Below are 15,068 nucleotides of genomic sequence, written 5' to 3' on the forward strand. Positions count from 1 at the left end.
TTGTCCTTTATTACTTTCTGAAAAATCAGGCACAAAACTATCCAGGTTATTGCAGACCCTACATTATATTCTTGGTGTCTCCCACAGCTCTACAATGTCTTAATTATGGCAGGCCCTTAGTTATCTATTTAGTAAGTGCCATTTAAAAATTTTTAATTAATTATTTATCTATTTTTCTTAAGTAGACATCATGACTAACATGGGGCTTGAACTCACAACCTTGAGACCAAGAGTCACATGCTCTACTGACTGAGCCAGCCAGGCACCCATCTTTTACTGATTAAAGCTACTGAATTTGTTATCCAAACTTTGCCATAAACAAGACTTCAGGCCTACATGGGTTCACTGGCAAATTCTACCAAATATTTAAGGAAGAAATATACTAATTTCATGCAAACACTTACATAAAACAGAAGAGGAGAAAACATTTCCTGAGTCATGTTATGAGGCCAGCATTATCCTGAAAGCAAACCCAGAAAAAGACATTATAGGAAAAGAATCTCATACTAATACAGAAATCCTTAACAAAATTTTGTCAAATTGAATCCATCAATATATAAAAGATTATACATCATGATCAAATAGAGTTTATCCCCAAATGCAAAGTGATTCAATATTTGAAAGTTAACCAATCATGTCAGCAAATTAAAAACAAAATGCTCTGTACTCATATCAATAGATGTAAACAAAAAAGTATTTGACAAAATCCAATGACCGTTAATGATATGATAACATTTTCAGCAAACTAGGAATAGAAATGCACTTCCTTAATCTTATAAAAGTTATCCATGAAAACCTATAGCTAACATATTTTGTGGTAAGAAATGGAATGTTCTTCTCACTAAAATCAAGGAAGCAAGGATATTTGTTCTTACTACTCTTATTTGACATTATACTGGAGATTGTAATCAGTGCAAAGATGCAAAAAAAAAAGAAATAAAACAATGGAAAGGAAGAAACACAACTCTTTATTTGCAGACAACATGATCATCTAAATAGAAAATCCACATAATCTATTTTTAATGGTATTAGAAGTAATGCGAGTTTAGCAATATTGCAATATGCAAGTCAATATACAAAAATCAATATATAAAATGCAGGGAACAATCAGAAATTAGATTTTTAATGCCATTTGTAATAGCATCAAAAAAACATGAAAAAAATAAATCTAACCAAATATGTACAAGATTTATGTGTTGAAAACTATAAAACACTGTTGAGAGAAATTAAATACCTACATAAGTAGATATACCATATTCATGGATTATAAGACTCAATATTGGGAAGATGTTAACTCTCCTCAAATCGATCTATATATTTAATTCAATCTCAATAAAAATCACAGTAGGATACTTTTATCCTTTTTATTTTAGGATACTAAATTATAAATTAAAAGCTTATTCTAGAATTAATATAGAAAACCTTATAACTAAAGTAGCCAAAACAACTTTGAAAAAGTAGAATATCAACTGATTTCAAGAAACCCTCATGCACTGTTTGTAGGAATGTAAATTGCTATAGCCACTGTAAAAAAAAAGAGTATTTTTAAAATATTAAGAATAGAAATATCATATGACCATAGATATAATAGACCATAGACCATAATTCCACTATTGGATATTTACGCAAAGAAAATGAAAACACTAATTTGAAAAGATAAATGCACCTATTTATTTATTTACTTATTTATTTATTTAAAAATATTTTATTTATTTATTCATGAGAGACACAGAGATAGAGAGAGAGAGGCAGAGACACAGGCAGAGGGAGAAGCAGGCTCCCTGCAGGGAGCATGACGTGGGACTCGATCCCAGGTCTCTGGGATTAGGCCCTGGGCTGAAGGTGGGGCTAAACTGCTAAGCCACCCAGGCTGCCCCACTCCTATATTTATTGCAGCATTATTTACAATAGCCAAGATATGGAAGCAACCTAAGTGTCCATCAACAGACAAATGGAAAAGGAAAGCATGGTATATATAAACAATGGCAATGGAATATTATGCAACCATAAAGAGGATGGTTTGAAACACCATGGGTGGACCTAAAGAGTATTATGCTAAGTGAAATAAGACTGAGAAAGACAAAAACCAAATGATTCCATTCATAAGTGGGATCTAAAAACAATTAAACAAATGAATAAACAAACAAAAAAAGGCAGAATCAGACCTATAAATACAGAGAACAATCTGATGGTCACCAAAGGTAAAGAGAAGTGGGAGAGTGGGCAAAATAGGGGAAGGATGAGGGAGATACAGCCTTCGTATAAGGGAATAAATAAGTCACAGGAATACAAGACACAGTAGAAGAAATACAGTCAATGATATTCTAATAGGGATGTGATGGGATAGATGGTAGCTACATTTAAGATGAATATAACATATGAACTTCTTAAATCTGAAAACTAATGTAACACTGTATGTCAATTATACTTAAAAAACTTACTATAATGCTATAGTAATAAAGACAGTGAGTTAGCCAAGCAAATATAGACATACAGATCAATAAAACAGAATAGAGGGGACGCCTGGGTGGCTCAGTGGTTGAGCGTCTGCCTTTGGCTCAGGGTGTGGTCCCAGGTCTGAGGATTGAGTCCCACATCAGACCTCCTGCATGGAGCCTGCTTCTCCCTCTGCCTGTGTCTCTGCCTCTCTCTCTCTCTCTCACACACATTGTCTCTCATGAATAAATAAATGAAATCTTTAGAAAACAAAACAAAACAACAAAACAGACTAGAGGATCTACATATTTGCCACAGATATAGTCAACTGATTTTTGATAAACCTATCCAGGTAATTCAGTGGACAAAGTGCAGTACTTTAAGTAAATGGTGCTGGAAATATGGAACATTTATATGCCAATAAAATTAAAATTAAATAAAATCTCAATTTTTATTCACCATATAAACAAAATTTAACCCAAAATGGTCATAGACCCAAATGTAAAGCCTAAGACTACAAAATTCCTAGAATAAACATGGGAAAATATCTTTATGATTCCGTATTAAGCAAATATTTCTTAAATTTAAGATGCAAAAACCATGAATCACAACAGAAGAAATTGGTTGAATGGGCTTAAAAAAAATTTAAGGTTCTATTCTCTAAAAGACATTACTAAGAAAAATTTTAAAAATCAAGGCACAGAGAGAAAATATTTGCAAAAAAATTGATAAAGGACTTACATTCAGAATGTCTAAAGAACTCTTTAAAACTCAATAATAAGAAAAAACAATAATTAGCAAAAAATTTGAACATTCACATCGCCAAAGAAGAGATTTGGATAACTAATAAGCACATGTAAACATATTAACATCATCAGTTACCAAGGAAATGCAAATTAAAACAACAAAGGGATGCTACTTATTGGAATGGCTAAAAGAAAACAATGCTGACAATAGGAAGTGCAAGTGAGGATATGGAGCAAATGGAACACTCATACATTGCTGGTGAATACATGCAACAGTGCAGTCACTTTGGAAAGCAACTGGACAGCTCATATACAGTTAAAAATGTGTGTATCACATGACCCAGCAATTCCATTCCTAGCTATTACCCAAACGGAAGGAAACCATTCATTCATATAAAACCTATAGGTGACTGTTGCTGCCAACTTCATTCATAGTCACTAAAAGTTAGAAATAACCCATATGTTTATCAACTGGTGAATAGATAACAAAGTTTGTTAAATCCAACCACTCAACAATGAAAAATACTACTCAGCAATGAGAATAAATGAATTACTGATACATGTAACAACATGATGAATCTCAAAAGCAACATGCTGAGTCAAAGAAATCAGACACAAAGGGCTACATGCTGTATAGGTCCATGTATATGACATTCTATTACTTGTTTCATCATTGTTTCTGTAGATTTTCTCTATCTCTTTCCTGTCTCTGTCACTTTTGGTCTTTCCTTTCCACTCAGAGAGTCCCTTTTAATATTTACATAACTTAAAAAAATAGGAAATGCTTTGCAAACTTCTGTGTCATCCAAGCTGATCTTTCCTGTATCATTCCAATTTTAATATATGTGCTACCAAAACAAGCATTACATGGTATTTTTTAAAGCAACAGGGTCAGAGTTGCCAGGGCCTAGCAGAAGGTAACACTTTGGGAATAATTGGACTATTTTATATCTTGAGTGGTTGGTTGTTATATGATTGCACATATCACACAATTCATCTAAAAAGGGTGAATTTTAAAAATGTTTGAATGTGGGATGCCTGGGTAGCTCAGTGGTTGAGCATCTGCCTCTGGCTCAGGGTGTGATCCCGGGATCCTGGGATCAAGGCTCCCCTATAGGGAGCCTGCTTCTCCCTCTGTCCATGTCTCTGCCTCTCTCTGTGTCTCTCATAAATAAATAAATAAATAAAATCTTTTAAAAATTAAAATTAAAATGTTTGAATGTACACACAATTGTACAATTGTATCCTTTGTAACTGTTAAAATGACATTGTAGAAAAAAGTATTTTTTTTTTAGAGAGAGAATGGTAGAGGACAGAGAGAGAGAATCTTAAGCAGCCTCCATGCCCAGTATGGAGCCTGACACCAGGCTTGATATCACAACCCTGAGATCACAACCTGAGCTGAAATCAAGTTGGATGCTTAACTGACTGAGACACCCAGGTGCCCTTATTTGAGAATATTTTCAAAAAAGATATAACATACCCAAATAGGGTTTATTTTTAAATTTCAAAAATGCTTCAACATAATCTGTTAACATACATTCCTGATTTTTAAAAATCTCAATAACAAAAAAAAGCAGTAATGTAACTTACTATGCTAATAAAACATAACATTATGAGGAATTATCTGAAATGCTCAGCCAAGAGTCTTCTAAATAATAAAATACCAGAAGAAGAAATAAAATAAAAAATCAGAAGAGAAAGTTATAATTATTTATAGATTATATAATTAGCCATATGGAAAACTCAAGAAAATAAAGTTGAGAAAATCCTGTTACATGTGACAGCACAGATGAACGTTGAGAACATTATGCTAAGTGAAATAAGCTGGTTATGAAAAGATAAAAACTGTGTTCTCCCATTTAAGGAAGCATCTAAAGTAGTCAAACCAATAAAAAAGAGAAATTACTGGAACCCCTGGGTGGCTCAGCGGTTGAGTATCTGCCTTCAGCTCAGGGCGTGATCCCGGGGTCCCAGAATCAAGTCCCACATTGAGCTCCCTGCAGGGAGGCTGCTTCTCCCTCTGCCTGTGTCTCTGCCTTTCTCTCTGTGTCTCTTATGAATAAATAAAAAAAAATCTTAAAAAAAAGAGAAATTACAAGCAAGTAGCTGGGAAGGGGGAAAGGGAATTGTTACTCAATGAATGTAGAGTTTTAGCTTTGCAAAGTGAGAAAATACTATAGATCTTCTTGCACAACAATATGCATATATTGTTATGAAACAAGCGTAAATATACTGCTGTACTATACATTTAAAATGGTTAAAATTGTACATTTTATCTTACATGGTTTTTTTTAAAGATTTTATTTTTATTTTATTTCAGAACCTATTTAAACTAACTATAATTTTCTAGGTATGTCTAGCAACATTTTTCTAGATATGTATCCTTAGGCAAGGGAAAGAAAAACAAAAATAAACTATTGGGACCATATCAAAATAAAAAGCTGCACAATGAAGGAAACAACCAACAAAACTAAAAGGCAATTATGGAATGGGAGACGATATTTGCAAATGACATACTCTTTCTTTTAAAAAGATTTTACTCATTTATTCATGAGAGACACACAGAGAGAGACACAGACACAGGCAGAGAGAGAAGCAGGCTCCCCACAGGGAGCCTAATGTGGGACTCAATCCCAGTACCTGGGATCACGACTTGAGCCAAAGGCAGATGCTCAACCACTGAACCACCCAGACTTCCTGCAAATGACATATTCAATAAAGGGTTAGTATACACAATATATAAAGAGTTTATACAAACCAACACCTAAACGAACAGACATTTTTCCAAAGACATCCGGATGGCCAACAGACACATGGAAAGTGGCTCAACATCACTCATCATATCACTTCAAACCTGTCAGAATGGCTAAAATCAACAACACAAGAAACACATGTTGGTGAGGATGTGGAGAAAAAGGAACCCTCTTGCACTGCTGGTGGGAATGCAAACTGGTGCAGCCACTGGGGAAAACAGTATGGAGATTCCTCAAAAAGTTAAGCACAGAACTATCCTATGATCTAGTAATTGTGCTATGGGGTATTTATCCAAAAAATACAAAAGCATTAATTCACAGGCATACACACACTTCTATGTTTATTGCAGCATAGTCAAATTATGGAAGAGCCCAAGTGTCCATTGATAGATGAATGGATAAAGAAGATGTAGTTACACACACACACACACACACACACACACACACACACACACACACACCACGGAATATTACTCAGCCATAAAAAAAGAATAAACTCAAGTCATTTGCAATGACATGAATGGAACTAGAGAGTACAATGCTAAGTGAAATAAGTCAGTCAGAGAAAGATCAAATACCATGTGATTTTACTCATTTGTGTAATTTAAGAAATAACAAATGAGCAGAAAAGAACAAACTCTTAACTATAGAGAACAAACTGATGGTTACTAAGGGGAGGATGGCACAGGGATGGGTTAAATAGGTGATGAGGATTAAGGAGGGCATTTGTGATGAGCACCAGATGTTGTATGTAAGTGATGAATCACTAAATTCTACACCTGAGACTAATATAACACTCTGTTAACTATATGGAAATCAAAACAAAATTAAAAAATTAAATAACTATAAAACTTTACTGAAGAACATACATAAAAACTTGAATAAATGGTGAGGAATTCATTTGGGGAATATAAAAAATAGTGAAAGGGAATAAAGGGGAAAGGAGGAAAAATGAGTGGGAAATATCAGAAAGGGAGACAGAACATGAGAGATTCCTAACTGGGAAATGAACAAGGGGTGGTATAGAAAGGGAGGTGGGTGGGGGGTGGGGGTGACTGGGTGACAGGCACTGAGGGGGGCACTTGATGGGATGAGCACCGGGTGTTATTCTGTATGTTGGCAAATTGAACACCAATAAAAAATAAATTAAAAAAATAAAACAATACCACACACACACACAAAAAAAAAATAGTGAGACCTGGCATGTCCTTCAGTGATAAGGCTGATTACTATAAAGATGCAAATTCTTTTCAGACTAATCTATAAATTTAATGAAATTTCAATAAAAGTTCCAATTGGATATTTTAAAACTCAAATATAATTTTAAGACATCCAGAACATGAAGGTCTGAGAATAGTCTAGAACATATTTTAGAAGTATTATAAACAGTGCACAGGATACAGAGGTTGTTGTTCTACATGTTAGGTATTAGAACATATTATAAAACTATAGTAATTTAAACAATGTGGCACTGTGCATTTTCATTTTCAGAAAAGACAGGAAATTTTTTGAAACGGAATGAAAGTTCAGGAACTTACTTAAGCATATAACAAACTTGATATATGATTCAAGATGCTGAGGAAAAGATCTAAGGTCCATTATCAATAAGTTGAGCTGAGACAACTTGCTTATCTTTTGGGGAAAAAAGTTAAATCCTTATTCTTTATGACATATGCAAATAAATTCCAAATGCTTCATGTATTTAAATGTATAAGACAAATATTCAACTACTCATAGAATGGAAGAAGACTTCACAAGTTTGAATTCTGATACAGCTCTATAAGGAAAGGTTGACAAGTTAATATAACATTAAAACTACAATGAAGAAAACATTAGGAACTTAATGAAAAGAAGCAAATGACAAGAGAAAACACATTTGCATTACAATAGATCACCAAAAGAAAAAAGAAAACCTTCTTACAAATACGTGAAATGAACATTTACATAAGGAGAAATTCATAATATAATTCATAGAAATAGAAAATACACATCATAAAAGATATTCAACTTCACTAGTAACTAAATAAATGCAACTTAAAATCAGAATTTGGGAGCCCCTGGGTGGCTTAATTGGTTAAGTATCCAACTCTTGGTTTTGGTTCAGGTCATCATCTCAGGGCCATAAGATGGAGCCCAATAATGGGCTCTGTGGTTAGCATGGAGTCTGCTTGAGAGTCTCTCCTCATCCCTCTGTGCCCCTCCCACTCATGCTCTCTCTCTAAAATTAGTACATCTTTAAAAAAAATCTTACAAAAAATAAAATTGGAATTTGTTTAAATCTTAAAAGCATTATCCACAGTATTCATCTTTGTTATGCTGACGGTAGATACGAATTCATACAACTTTAACAGGAAATCTGATAACACCCACTAAAACATCAGAAATATTTATATCTTTTGACTCAGAAATTTCCATCCAAAAAACTTACCTTAAAGAAAACATTGTTTTGGGATCCCTGGGTGGCTCAGCGGTTTGGCGCCTGCCTTCAGCCCAGGGTGTGATCCTGGCGTCCCGGGATCGAGTTCCGCATTGGGCTCCCTGCATGGAGCTTGCTTCTCCCTCTGCCTCTCTGTCTCTCATGAATAAATAAATAAAACCTTAAAGAAATAAAGAAAACATTGTTCAAGTGTGCAATCTGCAAGGATGTTCAATAGAGCATCATTTATAATTACAAAAACTTGGAAGCAGCTGAAATATTATATTGGTTTTAAAAATGTTTGAATGTACACACAATTTCATCCTTAGCAACCATTAAAATGACAGTGTAGGAAAGTATTTAATACCATTGAAAGCTGTTTATTTATTTATTTATTTATTTATTTATTTATTTATTTATTATTTTTTAGAAAGCTGTTTAAGGAGAAAAGTAGATGTACTATGTTACCATTTGGAAAAATTAACAAAAAATACAAAGAATGGAAATATACAAGTCAAAATGTTAATGGTTACTTTTCTCTTTTATAACTGTATTATCTAAATTCTCAAAAGTGAAAATTTTCATCTAAAAATGATCTAACTGCATTGCTTACCTTGCCTATGTTGTTCTTATGTTACAGAATAAATCTAATTATCTTCATGCATATGTGATTTTGTATGTCAAGCTTGGGCTATTTTTCTCATACTGTATTCCAATTATTTATCTAAATATCTATCTCCAGTAGACCATGATGGCCTTCAGACTTATTTATTTTCAGTATGTAATACAATATTCTTTATATGTGATGAATAAATACTGAAATTTGAAAAAAAATGATGCTTCACCAAATAAGACATGAGGGTGACAAATAAACATGTGAAGATGCTCACTTTCAATAGTAATTTAAAGAAATACAAATTAAAACTAGAATGATATACCATTTCATACCTACTAGAATAACTGAAGATTTCTAAAATGACAAAACAGAGTTCTAGTACAATATATGAGAGATCTATGAGATCTATGAGAGCTCATTGCTGTCTCATATGTCACTGGTAGGAATGCAAAATGGGAAGCCACTTCGGACAACTTTGGCAGTTTCTTATAGGGTTAAATACACAATGCCCATAAGATACAGGTATTTATTCAAGAGATATGAAAACATGTGTCTGCACAAAGACATGTATGCAAATGTTTACAGCAATTTTATCCATTGTCGACCAAAACTAGAGATTACCTCAGATGTCCATGCACTTGTGCATAGATAAATAAGTTGTACTATGGCCCACACAATGAAATTGCTCAACAATGAAAAGGAATAAATAATAGATACATGCAACAATACGGCTGAATCTCAAAAGCATGTTAAATGATGGAAGATAGACGTATGTTGGCTACATCATATATGGTTCTATCCATATGTCACTTTGGAAAAGTGAAAATCATAGTATCAGAAATCAGGTCACTGGTTGCCAAGGACTAGAAATAGTGAAAAGGATTTAACTGCAAGAGCACTTTCTGGGATGATGAAATATTCTAGATCTTGTTTGGCCACATAATTGTACATCTTTATTCTTACCAGACTGTGTGGCTACAAAAGGGTGAATTCTACTGTGTGTAAATTATACTTTAACAAACTTGACTTATAAAAACTTGATATACACAAGGTGCACTCGACGTGTGCATATAGGCATTAAATGTGAGGAATTGCTATTTTACTCATTTTTTAATTTTGTTATGATTTAGGAGAGGCAAAAAGTCATGAGTGTAATAGCAATTCTGTATACCAATTGCATATAGGCACCCTTTCCATGAACTATATATACAGCTTTGTAATTCTTTTCTTTTACGTATGTTGTTTAATTATATTAATAGAACGTAATTTTATACCTAATAAACATTTCAATTTGTGTTTTACATGTCTTTGCTTTCTTCGTTTCATTTGCCTAGTACTTCATTGTTACTGCATTTGATATATTTATAGGTCTGCTATAGATTGAGAATAAAACAGAAAAACTGGTTCTTCACAGACACTTCTAGAAGCACCATTCCGGAAGCAGGTGTAGAGCCCCATCTGTGTCTGTGTGTGTTGATTCCCTTGCAACTGGCTTGGATCACTGTCCATCCTGTAGACTCAATCTCCTCTTCATAAGCAGGTAATAATTCTAGAAATTCCACTGGGTCTCAAGCACAAGATTATTTTCCAGTGCAGCTCCACTGGCAATCTATGACTAATTCTCAACTCTTTCTGAAATTGGTGTTTGTGAGGAGAAGTGAGAATGACTGGACACATCAAACTTTAACATGAAGATCCTTCCAGTGTTTAAACCCTCAGATTTTACCAAGGATTTGTTTAAAACAAAAATAATGCTCAGGGTGTTTGCCACCTGAGCAACAATACACAGTCAATACACAGAGAAATCTCCTTATCCTAGTCCTTTTCACCAATCCTGGACACTTCCTTCAATCTAGCCAAGAGTTATAGATACTTATTCTTTATTGGGTCCCTGCTCATGTAATAAGTCTATAATAGGGAAGATGAAGAAGGTAAAATCTGTGTCCTCTAAGAATGTAAATTTATGATAAGAATTGTTCTTCAAAAAAAAAAAAGTATTTGGGCAACATGAATAATGAGCAACATGTTTTCTTAAGGACAGCATAAAAAATTTTAACCAAAACCAAAATCTGGGTTTCAGATTTACCATGGAATACAAGCTTCATTAAAGATTATCCTATTTCCAATATCTCTTACACCCCCTGCAATAGTAACAAAACAATGTGAGCAAGCAACTGAAATGCCTGCCATCACACTCTGAAAGTTGGGCTTTTTCTAAACATCTTCAATTAAAAGTTCTCCAGTTGGTGTTATTTACTGTGGTCAGGCGATCAAATAGCGGGGTCTCTCACCTCGGGGACCCAGGGTGTAAATTAGAGAGAAAGCACAAGTGAACGGAGTTTGGTGGTCACTTGAGTCCCTGATGGACATTTGTCTACCTCACAAAAGCCTCCGTACAATTGGGCTCAATTTGTCACAACTGACAGCTTCTGCTCTAAAGAGGCCCAGATCTGGAGTGGCACAGATGTTATAGTTTTTCTCATTCCTCCATTTGGAACATGGATGAAATTCACCCAGCAGAGCTAATCCTTCCAAGAAATCTGCACAACCCCATACAGGCACTTTTTCTATCTCTTTTCTTCCCACCTTCCCAGTGTTCAGATCAGTTTCCTTAGGGAGAGAGAAGCCCCTCTGCCACTGCCACATCTGAGCAGCAGGAGACCAACAGGACACAATCAGCTCAGGAACCATTAGAAGGGGCTAAAAAATGCAGGCTGAGAAAACGTCCCCACAGAAGTCTCTGAGCCGCTGGGAGGCAGACCCCAGCCTATCCATTGCTGTATCCCCTACCACAGTGCCCAACGTGGTTGATCTCAGAATAGGCCCTCCATAAATGTTACTTGGAATTGACAGAGGAGCTTGACATGTCACCTTATATGTCAATGAACCCATCTCATTCAAGTCCCCCTTACCCTAGTTTCAAAGAAAACCCAATTTGTAATCAGATATCTATAGCAGGGCCATAAGAAGGTACAATTGCAATTGTTTCTTGTGGCAAAACTCATCAAACTCCTGTGCTTTTTGTTCCCAGAAAAATGACCAAAGAAAACAAAAATTGTTGTGTAGGCACCTTGCAGTGAGTACAGTTTCCATATAATTGTCTTAAGAGTAATTGAATCTGTCCTTTAACAACTCACAAATTATCTCCTGACAACTTGAAATAATAGACCTTTTTGTTAAAAGGAGAAAGCTTGTGGAGACCAAAGGTTAAACAGGTCTTTTCATCATGATAAATCACTGGTTAATGAGGTCACTATTGTTGGGTATTATGACCATTCCCTTTAATGCCATTACCTCCTGGTTGTAAAGCTGACACTACTAATGGTCTGCTTTCTTTGAACTTCTCCACAATATTGACTGGCTTCTCAGAGCAGATGTTCCTCAGATGAGGTGGCAAGACGGACTACAATTCTTAGTCATGGAAAGAGTTTCAACCAAGCTTATGGAATCCAGACGGTCCAGGCATTTGCAGAAGGGCAGTAAGATGTAGCAGAAAAAAAAAAAAAAAAGACACAGCTTTAACTTGGTGATAATAACATCAATTTGCCATGAGGACCCGAGGCGATGTAATGTGAACAACTAGTACCAAGAGCTTAATGGTCATTAATTAGAAGTAAGGTGATAAGAGCAATGAATATTTGTATTACTGCTTACACATCACAGTAGCATACACCATCTCCCTTATCCTTATGAAAACCCTGTACGTTGCATACGTTATTATCACTTTTAGATAAAGAGGCTGAAGCTATCTTCCTAGGTCCTGCAGATACCAGATGATAAGGAGACACCGACTTCACACTTCTTGCTCTCCCATAGGGCCGTTGCCACCAGGAGAAGAAACTAACCCGTTGTGCGCCAGACAATGTAGTATTAGCATCCACTTCTGAGAGTTCCTTTCCAAATGCCGGTTCCACAATAGAGTAGTTCCTCCTTTGCATTTGATGACTGAACAGAAACACAACCATCTAATTTTCACAATTGAAAGATTTTAGGGATTAATGACTTAGGGAACAGAGGCACACAGGCAGGCAACATAGCAACACTTGAAGCCAGGTGACAATGAATGCATCATCAATGTCAAATTTGCAGCAGCGTTCTCAGAGCAGAATGGCCTTCACACTTTTTGCACTTTTGCACTATTTGCACTTTTTGAATGGCAAAGTCTCCCTTCCTCTTTGTTGTTGTTGTTGTGTGGTTTTGTTTTGCTTTGTTTACCTGGGTCAAAAAATGAATTAGTAATCCAGATATCTCGTCAAAATGAAGTCAAATACGTGTGATAGCTTCCAAAGACACACGTGATTAGTATTACGTAGGCAAGATGTACAGGTATTTCGGCATCAATTATACATCCTATTCAACACCTACTGCCCACCGCCTTGTGAGAGAAAACAACGGAGCAATGCAATTGCAGTCACCCAAGTGCTAGTAGGCACTCAATAAATAGGAGTGGAGTTAAACTGAAAAATATTTGTATGAATTTACACCATTTTTGATTCATAAAAACTCGAACCATTGAAATAATTTAAATGTTTTACTCTTTGAGTTGCTAAGAAAGAACTTTTTTCCCAGGGGAATGAATATGGAACCACCAATGCTTGCTGCTTTTTCTCCTCTAGAAAGTAGTTACATTACGTCCACCACTTTAGCTGACCTTTGTTACTTCAACCTTGAGTCCAGCCAAAACAGTGTGGGTTTGTGTTGCTTTTGAGAGGACACTGAAGATTCAGAGAGGGAAAAAAAAGTGATTAAAAAGAAAGAAGAGGGATGCCTGGGTGGCTCAGTGGTTAAGCGTCTGCCTTTGGCCCAGGGCATGATCCTGGAGTCCTGAGATGGAGTCCTGTATCGGGCTCCCTGCATGGAGCCTGCTTCTCCTCTCTCTGCCTGTGTCTCTGCCTCTCTTTGTGTCTCTCATGAATAAATAAATAAAATCTTTAAAAAAGAAAAAAAAAGAATTAAAAAAATAAAAGAAAAAGAAAAAGAAAGAAGAGGCAACAGAACCATCTGCATCTAGCATACTGGACTTTCCCTAAAGACAAGAGCTATATTTTATTCACTTTTCTACCCAGCAGATAGAAGACATTCAACACATGTCTGGTGAATTAATTAACACATAAAGACACAAATGCACGAATGAAAACTTCACATACACACTATAGATAATAGCTTAATTACTTTAGACTTTCTTCTAAAGTTGGCTCACTTCAAGTGCTTAATATCCATGGGTCAGTAAGGTGGGGAATCATCTTGTCTATTTTGATAGATAGAGAAACAGATCCACAGAGTAGGGAACAAATGACACAAGAGTGAAATATTCACTTCAACAAGATTTTGTTCTATTTTTTTAAATTGTGAAAGGGAGACCGTTCAAAATAAAATTGATCAAGTTAATGCAAGAGGCAGTTTCGGTTGTGTGTATTCCCGCAAAGAGGAAAGGGGATTCTGTTCTTGGAAAAAGAGTTAAAATCTTCCCTTTTGCACCACAAAGAATGGAACGTAGTATTGAAACATTAAGTTAATCTCCCAAATGCTTTGTCTCTGCACCACCAAAGACACTGAAATAGGGGAAAACTCTGGATGTCTGGACTCCTATATCAAAGGCCTAATAATTAGCTCTTTTTCACTTTTTTTTTTCCACAACCCTGGAACCACAGGGGGGATGAGGCAAATGTTAATTAGTAGGGCTTAATGTCCAAACCAAAGCTCAGACCAGGCCTTTTCAGCATTCAGATGAAATCCGAAAAAAAGTCAGGAACACTTTGCAATGTTTTGAAATATATGAATATTAAGTCCTGTATTGGTAAAATGGATATTCTGGTTGATTTCATTTTTTCACCACATTAGGTATCACAGAGAGTCTAAACTGGAGATTACATCCCATTCTCTTACTTTCACGGTTTGTAGAGCCTCAGTCTCTAATTAAACAAGTGATTCCAAGAAGCTTGGGATGAGTCAGTAGACAGTGACATGCTGGCAGGATGACGACTTACATTTCATTTGAACTCAACAACATTCTTGCATGGTGTTAGATCTGGCTGGTATAGTTATTCCTCTTTTAGATGAAGAAATTGAGGCTCAGGTAAAATGAGACTAGGACATAC

General features: G+C 35.4%; 1 pseudogene; it reads right to left on the reverse strand.

Annotated features, from left to right (window-relative positions):
• Positions 1 to 3,952: 3,952 nt before the first annotated feature.
• On the reverse strand, positions 3,953 to 4,046 carry LOC129505175 (U6 spliceosomal RNA; annotated as a pseudogene).
• Positions 4,047 to 15,068: the final 11,022 nt, after the last annotated feature.

This window comes from Nyctereutes procyonoides, unplaced genomic scaffold, assembly GCF_905146905.1.
Source record: "Nyctereutes procyonoides isolate TBG_1078 unplaced genomic scaffold, NYPRO_anot_genome, whole genome shotgun sequence".
Lineage (NCBI taxonomy): Eukaryota > Metazoa > Chordata > Mammalia > Carnivora > Canidae > Nyctereutes > Nyctereutes procyonoides.